This window comes from Caretta caretta, chromosome 8 (assembly GCF_965140235.1).
Source record: "Caretta caretta isolate rCarCar2 chromosome 8, rCarCar1.hap1, whole genome shotgun sequence".
NCBI lineage: Eukaryota > Metazoa > Chordata > Testudines > Cheloniidae > Caretta > Caretta caretta.
Genome location: NC_134213.1, coordinates 21891478 through 21903133, shown reverse-complemented (window position 1 = coordinate 21903133; position 11656 = coordinate 21891478). Strand labels below are relative to the sequence as shown.

Sequence of the window (11656 nt, the reverse complement as noted above, 5' to 3'; positions counted from 1 at the left end):
ACTGGCTGGATTCCCTGACACTCGCTCAGTGCATGGGGCTCTCCTGGCCTTGTACTCCCTGGCGCGTACTTCAGGAGGTGAAGGCTTCTAAACTGGACAGTGATAATCAACCCCTTCGGTGAATTTTTGTTCACTTGCCACCTCTGAATGGGGGGATATTAGCTCAGGCAGAATGTGTTCCATCTCTGAATTTGAAGTTGTAAATTTGAGGCAAATTAAATGGACTGCCTTAGTTAAACTTAAAATCAAAGAGAAATTTGTGTTTAACAACCTGACCATTTTGAAGAAACAACTTTTGGCCCTTAAGGGATACACTGCTAGTCTGTATAGTATTTATTGATATTGTTAAAAATACTACAGGGTGATTTAGCTACGAAGAAATGATATTTTCATCACATAAAAGAATCTGGTATGGTACAGATTACTTTGGTTATAAGAAACAGCTTCAGATTATATAGCAAGGGAAGTTAGAAGCAGAAGTTCACCAGAATCCATTAGGGAACATAAAAAAAATTAAATAAAAAGTTTGGAAGGAATTCGAACTCACTGCTGCTGACCAAAAAAAATTACTTTTCTTTTGAAAGTTGGTGGTAAAGGGCTATATGATAACTCAGCCACTACCCCTTCAGCATGGTCTGTTCTGATGGACCTTACCTATCCCACTCTTGCAGAATGGCCACCAGTTTCCATTAGAGATGTTAAAACTTTAATAAATCAACAACATCATAATAAATTTCCTGCTGAAGACTTTATTCCAACAGAAGTCTATGAGGATCATATCAATTGAGGTGTTCCTGTTTCATCAAAATTATTTACCAATACAAATACAGGGGTCCCAGCTGATTTATCTACGAGTAGTATTGTCCCTCTTTAGCAAAAAGATGAAAGAAATATCCTTGGGAATTAACCTCCAAGTCAGACTTTTAGCTGTGATCTTTAAAATTAGAAGACCAGGCTGAGAGCTGTAACCCATTTGGAGAGGCACGAGCTAGTTTTTGGAATGGCCCTGCAACGAAGGTAATTGTTTTGTGCTCTCACATTTTATTTATAAATACTGCTCCCTCAAAGGGAGGTTGTGGTGCTTTTAGAGGGGGAGCAATATTTTACCCCTAAAATTCTAAATCAGATGTCAGTCCCACTGTACGAAGATGATGTGACTTTGTTGTCCCAAACACTTCCGGGTCTGAAGTATCCTTGAAAAGATTTTAGCATTTCCTGTTGACAGAGGTGTATGAATACGAACTAACAGAAAACTAAAGGAATTTCCTTTGGCTGTAAACCAAAGTTGCATTAATGGATAATCGATTACCACTGTGTTGAGTTAAATCCTTTTCTTACCTGGGTATTTGCTTTACATGCAAGGGTGACAGGGATAAACACAGAATCATAGAATCGTAGGACTGGAAGGGACCTCAAGAGGTCTTCTACTTCAGTCCCCTGCACTCAAGGCAGGACTAAGTATTATCTAGACCATCCCTGGCAGGTGTTTGTTTAACCTGCTCTTAAAAAACTCCAAATTCCACAACTTTCTTAGGCAATTTATTTCAGGGTTTAGCTACCCTGACAGGAAGTTTTTCCTAATATCCAACCTAAGCCACCCTTAGTGCAATTTAAGCCCCTTGCTTCTTGTCCTATCCTCAGAGGTTAAAGAGAACAATTTTTTTGTGGTGCATTGGGTCTGGGAACTTTCCTTTTAGGCTTCAGTTCCACAGGGGAAACCACCTACAGTCTAGAAGGAAATGTTCATCTGTGTATTTTCAAGGCTCCAAGCTCCCCCAGGCTCTCTCTCTTTGGCTACACATTATGGTTGATCTTTCTCTATCTTTCCTAAGACTCTCTTCTCTAGACAACACTGCTTGTTCCAAGAGACAGGAAGCACAAAGTCACTTCTCCATGGAAAGTAGCATTTCTCAGGACTGAGGCACATTGGAAATTGCATTTATTCAAGGTCTACAAACCTGGAAATGGGCTCGGGGATGAGGCAGTCAAAGTGGGCTGAATCATGCTTTCTCCCCTGTAGCACCTGGGTCGGTTTTTGTTCTCAGTAATAACGAGCAGCCATCAAGTGCCCTTTGTCAAGACATCTCTTTGTCTGCCTACCTACATATCAAGAAACTTTAACAAAGGATTCCATGGGAGAGCAAAGAGCAGGAGGACATGTGACTCTAGCATTGTGAGCGAACTGATAACAGCAGCCATTTATTCCAGCAGAATAGTTGGGGGATAGGAGATCTTCTCCATTCCCCACTACTGATGGCCTCAGAATTAGATAGTGAAGCTGGGAGGCATTTTAAGAAGAAGAAAAGCTGATGGAGAAGGAGACTCGAGTGGCTGCTTTACAAACTGTTTCATTTTTCTTCAAAATGAATTGGCTGAAATCAGACAAGACCTATTGTTAAAAGCATACAGTCACTTTTTTAATTACCCTGGCTGTTGGTAAAGCCTGCTTAGAAAGTGGAAAATCATTCCCCCTCCTCTTCTGCTTTTCTTCATTTCCATGTGGGGGAAAAGCAATTACCAGACTACATTGTTAAACTGCAGGCACCTCATAGCCAAAGGCAACAGGTCTCTGGAAAAATCCCAAATAATAACACTAATAAAAACCCTCTGTAAAAACAACTCAGCTGAAAGAAAAACAAAGCCAACCAAAGCATACACCTGGAGAATGCCACAGATGTATCTGGGGGCATGGAACAGGGAAGGTACACCATACTGTGAGCCTACAGGGGAGATACCCTGGCTTCCTCTATCATCTCCATATGTGGGTTGGCAAAGGACTCCGATCCCACCAATCTTAACTGCCCCTTCCAACAGTATATTGCTGGTTTATTGGTTTTGATTTATTTACACACACACACACACACACACACATATCTGTGTATGCTAAAGCTCTGCTCAGAAAATGACTCAATAAAAACGGCACTGCGGCATTCCATTATTTCTCAATGTACCAGTACAAAGAAGGGGATGGCGAGGATGGGCAATGATCAGCTCTGCTCTTGCAGCTCAGCAGCTGAAAATCAAACTGGGTTCTTTCCCGCTCACAGGTCACCCCCAGTAAGATTTTGCAGGCCAAACCCCAGCCTGAGTCCCATCACATTGTGTTCAGTGGGCTCGGAAAGACGTGACTGTGTCCCCAGGGGATGCACGGGTGCATAAGTTGGCCCTAAAGGTTGGAAAGAACTAACTGTCATTTGGGGGGGGGGGCGCGAATAGAAAAACTACCTATTTGCTGATGGGGCACCCACACCACAGCTCTGCCAACCCCCAACTGTGGGAGGCCCAACTGTGGGAGGATAGAGAAGGAAGCTGGAAATGAAGTCAGTCTTTTTAGTAAACCTCTTAGGAGCCACTGGTGGAGTTCTCTGAGCAACCATTGATTTCCATGGCAATGTGTCACATGGAAATTCAGTAGCATTCAAAGTAGGATAGCTTGCAGAGCTGTCCCTAGGGTATGGCAAATCAGGGCAACCACTCTGGACCCTATGCTTTGTGGGGCCCCACAGGTCGGCACAATTGGAAGTGACGGATTCGTCACTTCCGCCCCGGACCCCGCACCCTCCTAGGGATGGCCCTGATAGATTGTGACCACAAGGGCCTCATAACCTGCTGCTGGTGGGTTTAGACAACTGCCTAACATGCTGACCAATATCATCTCAGTGTTTTCTCTTGTCTCAGACTGTAAGGGGCAGGATCTGTCTTCTAGTTCTGTGTTTGTAAAGCATCTAGCACGGCAGGGTCCTGGTTCATGGCTGGCGCTCCTAGACACTGCAGTAATAAATAATTACAACACCTGTGTGGGTCATTTACAGAGCAGCAAAGGAGCTGAGCATGTACATGGCTTTCTGCAGTCCGGCTCTCATGATTCAGCATTTCTCATGTGGCATCCTATCCAGGCTATTTATTCTTAGGGGCTCTTGTTATTTATCAGTCCCCCCACATGGGTATGGTATAGGGAGCTGGCTTAGCTGTGCAGGCTGACTCGCACTTCTGTTGGCCACATCAATATTCATCTCTTTGTAAACATAGCCTGCCCCTACTGCTTGGAATCACTTGAGATTATTCATATTGATTCAGCAACCCGTTAATGATTAAATACAATGTTCCTCAAAACTAATATTTAACAGGAAAACCTGATTGGATTTGCTATTTTCTGCCTCGTGGAACATGCTGTCATGGTGTAAATGAAGAATCATCCTATTGTCTTTTAATAAAAATTTCCATCTCCGGCAAATTTGCATCCTACTGGTTAATTAAATATACTATTAGCATACTGTGCACAGTATAATCCCCACTGTCACCCAAAACCTAATAAACAAAAGCTATCTCAAGCAAAGCATCTCCTGGAGGTTTGCAGGGCTGGACCCACATTGCAGGTAAAAATCCAGATGGGGTGGGGATTTGTCCCCCGTCTGACACTCGTGCAGGTGGGGAGAGAGCATCAGGACTGGAACAGGGGTGGCTAAAATCAGGACTTGGGTGCACTGGCCGAGCTGTGTGGGGCCAGTGACATGAACAGCAGGAGGCCAGGATAGAGGTGCATTAGGACAGATGCATGGCAATCACGGACTAGAATAGTAGCAAGCGCCATAGGTCCCAGCAGAGACGCATTGACAGGACTGTGTAGGGCAGAAACTTGCAGAACACTTATCAGTACTTTTATGGCCATTACCTTATTACCATTGTATCTGAGAGCCTCATAATCTCTAATGTATTTATCTTCATAAAACCCTTGAGAGGTACCATTATCACATTTTACAGATGGGGAACTGGGGCGCAGAGAGACTAAGCAATTTGCCCAATATCACCCTGTGGCAGAGCAGGGACTATGAACCTAGATTTCCCAAGTCCCCATGCTAGCACGCTCACCACTAAACCATCATTCCTCTCTACACTATCCCAGCCTCTGTCACACCTGACATACTATGCCTGGCTCTAGCCAGCTGTTTCCATTTCTCAGTTCCATGGGTACTAAATTCACTCTGAATTTTGTAAATAACAAAAATTAGAAAACAATATTGCCTAACATTCTGTAGCCGGCCCAGAGTCCCTCAGCAGATAGTTGCAGTCCTCTGTCAAACCCTGCTTAGACATGGCAAGATCCAGGTCTAACATCATAAAGTCACCATGCCTACCCATCCTGCCAGCCCACCACCACACTTCTCAAGCGTGGTCCCATGCCTGCAAAGTCCGGAGTCTTCAAAATTATTGCAACATGAACAACCTTGTGCAGCCCTGGACACAAGCAGGAGGAGAATGGTGAAAACAAACATGCACGGTCACGTTACAGTAGCTTCACTAGAGCTGACGTAAAGCAGCCTGGCAGAGGTATGTTGCCTACGAGGTTTTCACCACGTTAGCTCTGCAAAGAAGACCCTTAACAAACCCTCATGGAAGAGCAAACCTACCCACATTGAGAAAAAATAGATGGATATGGACTTTCTGTGAAGCTGCATGAAACAACTTAGCACGCATCTCAGATCACAATAGCCGATGGACACTTCCAAATCATGGTCATGTCATTAGTTCTGAGTACAGTAAACTAGAAGCCAATTTATCTTGATAAAATAAATTCAAGGCACAGTGCATCACACCTTTCGCTGGCCTGCTTTGCAGATGGCAGCTGACAGATGACATTTGCCTGGTAAAAGTTGTCACCATGAAACTGCTGCTTGAAGCAGACCAGCTGTATCCTGCATACTGTCCCTACTTCACCATCAGTCCAAGCAAAGCAAAGCAACAACGGAACTTGGGAGGGGTGGAGCACATAGGCTTAGTAACCAGAAGTTAACATGCGGAGGGAAAACGCTTCGGCCCAGGTAAGGCTTTGCAGAAACCTCCAAGAGAAGGGTGGTGTAGGGTGAGAAAGGCCAGAGCAAAATCAATCTACAGTTCTCTCTATTTGGGGCATGGAAATGCTGGGCTAGGAACAGAACCTGCATTGCTTCCATGGCCACTTTTATCTGTTGCTGGCCTGAGGGCAAAAAGAGACAGAACTATTAGCTGGAAGTGGTTAACTCACATGGCATTGCAAAGCATTATTAGCTAGGTCACTGGACTGGCTCATCATGGGCTCACTGTGCACAGCTTCCCATTATGTCTGATGGCAGTGGCTGTGTCATAAGAATTACCTGAACTCCATCATCACCTCCTTTTAGCTATTCCCCCAATCCCCACTTCATTCCCAGGGCTCTGGAGATAGGAGGCCAGGTGAAAATAATTCTTCTTAACCTTTTCTCTATCTTAGTTCTTCCGCATGGTAATGAAACAGTTCTTTGCTTTTTCATTGGTCTTTCCCATTCATCAGCTTAGTAAGTTTCAAATTAAAATGAAATTAAGCCTCCCTTGAAGGCAAAAGCCATTTAACGATTACCCAATGTCTCCATTAAAGATGAAACAAAGCATAAATATTTATTCATGCCTGAGAGAACCTGCCTGGTGATGACACCACATGTTGCTTAGGTAATGGGAATGGGATTGCTGTCTGCACTCCATACTGCAGGTTTCCTATATTTCAGCTAGCTGTAACTCTCCATGTTTACATGGTATTAATAGAACTGTTTTTCTGTCAAGTGATAGAAAATGCAGTAAATTAATAAGTAATACACAATTTTGGCACAGCCCTTTGCATTTCAGGATCTCCAAGAGCTTTGCTAACATGAATAAGAACCTATACAGAAGAATTGTAGCCATCCATCTGGGAAAGATAGATATTATTACTTGTCTTTTACACAGGGGAAAATCAGGACACAAAGAGATGAAGGGACTTGCCCAAGGGCCACCAAATCAGTGGCAGAACTAAAAAAGAACCCAGAAACCCTGACTAACAACACTCTCCTCCCCTATGTTCTTATATGATATAGAAATCTGGGATCAGGTAAGCAGTCATCTTTGTGTAAGCGGGGGAATAGTCCCGCTCTTGTGGGGAACTTTCCTGGCTTCTGCACTACCCCGGTGAAGTGGGCTAGCGAAAGGATCTGAGTCCTCGCTCCCACTTCCTTTACCCAGTGGCCACCCTGCCCTTGAGGACTCGCCTTCCACTTTCCTGTCTGGCAGAGTCCTCGTAACCCCAACAAGGCTGGGCCCCGGATTCCTGGGGAGCTCAACCCCCAACCCTGCTGTGGTCACCTAGGACAGGGGCTAGGGTGTTCCCACTCCGGGTTTCTCTCTCTGCACTGGGCACTTCTCTGACCCACTTACCATTACATACAATTTAAAGCAAATGCAAGCTATTTAATCAACAATTAATTTTAAAAAGAATAAGGGAAAATGGGAAAGGTTAAAAGAAACACATCACCCCGCTCTGTGGCAGGGAACATCACAAACAGTGTCTCTGGAATGTCCGGGCAGTTCACAGTCTGTTCCTTGCAAGTCCCAGGCCTTCTTCTCAGGCCCTGGCTGTGCTGCAGGGATGCTGTGGGTTGGACACTTGCTCTGGTGGTGGCCACACGCTCTCAGGCTCTAAGCGGTAGGACCCTTCTTCCCAGCGTCTCCCCCGCCCTGTCGAGGTTATGATCCAAGCCTGGCCTGCAGAGCCCCTTGGCTGAGGCGTCTCCCTCTGCTGGGCCTGCTATCCAGGGTCCCCCTCGCTCTCCCCAATTGCTCACCGCACCCAGCTCCAGACCGCTCCAGCCCCAGCTGCGCCACTCTGTCTCTGCACTGCTGCTGCTTCTCTGCCTTCAGGTCCCTGGGCTGCTTCTTTGGCTCCTCTGGTTGCTGCAGCTCTGCTCCCAGGACAGGTCTGCTCTGCAGGCTGCTTCTGTGACTCTGCTCCCAGCACTGACCTGCTTCATGGGCTGCTTTTCTGGCCCCTCTGGCTCTGGTTGCTGCAGCTCTGCTCCCAGGGCAAGTCTGCTCTCTCTGGGCTGTGCCTCTGGCTTTCGGGCTGCAGCTCTGCTCCCAGGCCAGGGTCTGCTCTCTCTGCATGCTGCACAGCTCAGCTTGGGCCCTTGCTTTCTCCTTAGCTCAGCCCCACTCTGTCTGACCCAGGCAATTCCAGCTCACATGGAGGATGGGACCTCCCTGGCCTCCTGACTCCCTGATTAGCCTGCTCGCCCTGTCATTCAGGTTGACCTGGAGCATTGGCCTCTCCCCATTGTTCCTGGAGACTGTCCATCTCAGGGTCCTGATTTCCCATAGACCCTTCCCCTTTTAATACTGGGAGCTAGCCAACCAAAACACCGCACTGAATGTTAGTAAGGGGGCAACAGTCCCCTTACATTTGTGTGACAGCTTCCTCAGACACACTCCTAGAGAATTCAGTCTGTGTGGTAGAGATTCCTGTCAGATATGGATTCTGTGATAAATGCAATCTGTGATCCATGGATTTCCTGACTCAGGAGTTTGCCCTATGACATATGGATTATTCCTTCCCATCTCTCCCCACAGCCGGCCTTATGAGTGGGTGACATGGGCATCCACCCAGGGCACCATGGTCAGGGCGGCACCAAAGTCAAGAGGCAAGAAGTGGGGCAGGCCTAGGGTGCAAGGCTGTGGAAGGGAATGTGGGGCAATGGGGGGAAGGGAGGCAGCAGAGCCTGGGTGTGATATAGTGTGGGTGTGGAGTCCAGGGAGGCAGCGTGGGCCAGCAGTGATGGGAGGATGCAGGGTGGGGGAGGCAGCAGGGGCCGGGGCACCAAAATACAAGTTCACCCAGGGCACCATTTTCCCTAGGGCTGGCCCTGTCTCTCCCTCTCAAGATGCTTGTACTCGAGCTAGAGAAGTGTATGAGGTTGATTTCCCAATATGAAGCCCTTCTTGGAAACCAGAACAATGGGACTGGTGAAAATGACATGCCTTTGTATTATATATCCTTTCTAACAGTCTTTCCCTAGCAGTTCTATACCTGAAGGCTTAACTTGTTCTGAAGTGTCCAAAGTGTAAGCATCAGTCCCAGCAGGAATCAAGCAAGCCTCTTGTATTCCATTATAGTGTGAACACCGAGGTGGTCTGTAGTTTCCAGCTCTTTCCTAATCTGAGAATGTGTGATCAGTTCGCCCCCTGCTCTTCACCCAGGGACATCAGATGTCTGAGAGACTGCTCTTCCTCGCTCCCCCACAGGGAGAATGCACAGTCAACATGTGCGGGCAAAACACTTGTGACCCATCCCTTTGGCTCGGATGACCGTACCTCAGAATGATATCCTTCTGCACATATGAACTGGTTCTCACAGCATCTGAGAGATGAGTTCTGCAGAGGAATAAGGGCTTTATTTATATCCCAGACATTACACTCCAAAGCACTTGAGACCAGAGCACAGATCCAAAACTCACTGTCTTTTGAGGATCTCCTAAGCTGCTTTTTTAATGGCAGCCAGGACTAGTGAAATTGGACTCCCTGGGTCCTGGCTGGAGCTGGGAAATGGTATTTGTGACCCTTTGTCTGCACGCTGCCAATATTGATATGAGAAACCTCACAAGAGAGCGTGCCCTGAAGACATATTTAAATGTATATTTGCACAACTGTTGGTGCTGGAAGGATTTGCACGTGTTGTGTCCCTCTGCTTCAGTAAATACAATGGGGATTCTTTATTGAGGCTTCTGGACACAGACAGGGCCTGTGGATTTCTCTGGAAAGGCAGATTCTGATTGACCAATACAGACTGTGTTGCTTAATGTCACCAAAGGGTCCCCTAAATCCTGTCTTGGACTTCATAGACAGGGAATGGACTCTAGAATACATTACAGCCCGGTTAGTTTGAAAGCTCTTTGTGGGGTTAGGAGACATCCAGTCAGGGAGCAGAAACAATACCAGTGTGATTTAGATGGCCAATCACAAAGTGGGAATAGTAAACTATGCCTAATGAACACCTGAAGCTGTAGGCACAGCCAATAACATTCAAGCAGCTGCCCATTGGCTGAGCTAGGCTTCTGTGAACCATTTGCTAAATACTGCATATGGAAGCATCTGTAAAAAGCGAAAGAGTCAGTTCAGAGACAAAAGGGCAAAAATCTGTTTAATACAGTTCACCTAGCTCTAGCCCTGACCTTAGATGTAGACCTAATCCTTCTGTGATTCGATCGAGTTGGGAGGATCAAAGGAGAAGGACTGATTTAGTGTTAACAAGTCACAGACAAGCTTGTAAGATGGGGTGTGTGTGTGTGTGTGTGTGTAGATGGATTCTTTTTCTGTATATAATAATACAAAACCAACAGAGCATTTTGTCCTTACCAAATGATCAGAATAGGAAACTCCTTTGGCCAGGAACTGGATTGGGTGGAATGGATTGTTTACGAAGTCAATTAAGAGTCCTTCGGAAATTATTCCAGCCTGTGAGACAGAAACATAATCAGAAGCACAAGTTCTGGAGGCAGTTGGTAGTGGTCTACAGGCAAAGAAACATGGAAAAGGATACAAGTGGAACTAGTTAGACAGGACAGAGCTGCCAAAGGTAAACAACCGAGTTGCATGCAGCAAATGTGGCCTAGTAGAGCTAACCTGGAATATTTTGAGCTTCTGTTGGGTCCTCAATCCACGATGTGGTGCTGACTGTAGTCTTGGCAGATGCTGTCTTTCTTTTCCTGGTGAAAAGGGGTCTCCCATAGACATAGGCTACAGCAGAAGAGGAGCTGTGGGGAATGCATATGAGATTCAGCCCCACCTTCATTACAGCCAGAGTCCTAGGTGAACTTCATGACCACATCACACTCAGCAGGTTTGGAAGGGGGAAGTGAAACCTCTGAGAGTGTTTCAGGCACTGATCATTTTGTTGCTGTTAACTTGTATTTCTGCAAAGCCCGTAGCTAGGAAACTGCTCACCAACTGTGCAGCTAGTGCTGCTCAGCGTGACTTTCCTTTTCTACCAGCTCCCAATTGAAATGACAGGGAGATGATTTCCTTTCTCTGCAGCTTAGGCTCAAGCTGGGAGAATTAGAAAGAGAAAAAACTAATTGAACAGAGAGCACATTCAGTACATCCACCAAAAAGGCTTGTCCAATTTCTCTCTAATTAGGTGTGTGGATACTCAGAACAAATCTTATCACCTGCACTTTGCTTCTTTGTTAATGTCCCCAGTGATGGAAGGGGAATAGCTGCTGGGAAACGCTGCCCACTTGTGTTCATTCACACACTGCCCTCCATATTGTCACTCCGGGAACCTCAGCATTCCTTTCAGAGCCTCCAGCACCCTTCACCCTCCATTTCAAGGCCACAGCACAACACACCCAGCTGTGGACACTCTCTTTTCACTTGAGAAGGACTGGATATAGATTTGATTCATCTCAGAAACCATCATGGTGCTCCTTCATTGTCCAGATGGATTTTGCTCAAGAGATAGGGGATATTCCCTTTGCCAGAGCCCAGTGCTTATAGGGCAGTGAAGGATTAACCCTTTCTTTAGTCATTAGCCAAGGCTAAAAATGTTATTCCCTACCCCAGCTTGCTCTACTTAAGGCTTAACAGTAAAGAACTTGCTCCATCCCTATAGGCTGCTAAGGGGCCTAACAAAGAACATGGCAAACAAAGGAATTTTCAAGCATATAAGAGAATACTTTGCATGCAGCGTTCCCATGATCAGAGAGTCAGGCATAACACAAAACATGACTGAGTCACACATCAAGATGACTGTGGAGACAACATGAAAAATCTTCTTCATATACCTTTCCCCCTCCCTCTTTTGGAGGTCCTGATTGCTGCTCCCATCTCCTCTTGCCCAGGT

General features: G+C 46.1%; 1 long non-coding RNA gene across 1 annotated transcript; it reads right to left on the bottom strand.

Moving 5' to 3' along the window:
* Positions 1 to 6643: 6643 nt before the first annotated feature.
* Positions 6644 to 10684, bottom strand: LOC125641477 (uncharacterized). The gene is made up of 3 exons (XR_007358068.2): positions 10438 to 10684; positions 10171 to 10269; positions 6644 to 9189 (listed from the first exon to the last, which is right to left on the bottom strand). It is a non-coding gene; the product is annotated as an uncharacterized LOC125641477 (long non-coding RNA).
* Between the last annotated feature and the right edge of the window lie 972 nt (positions 10685 to 11656).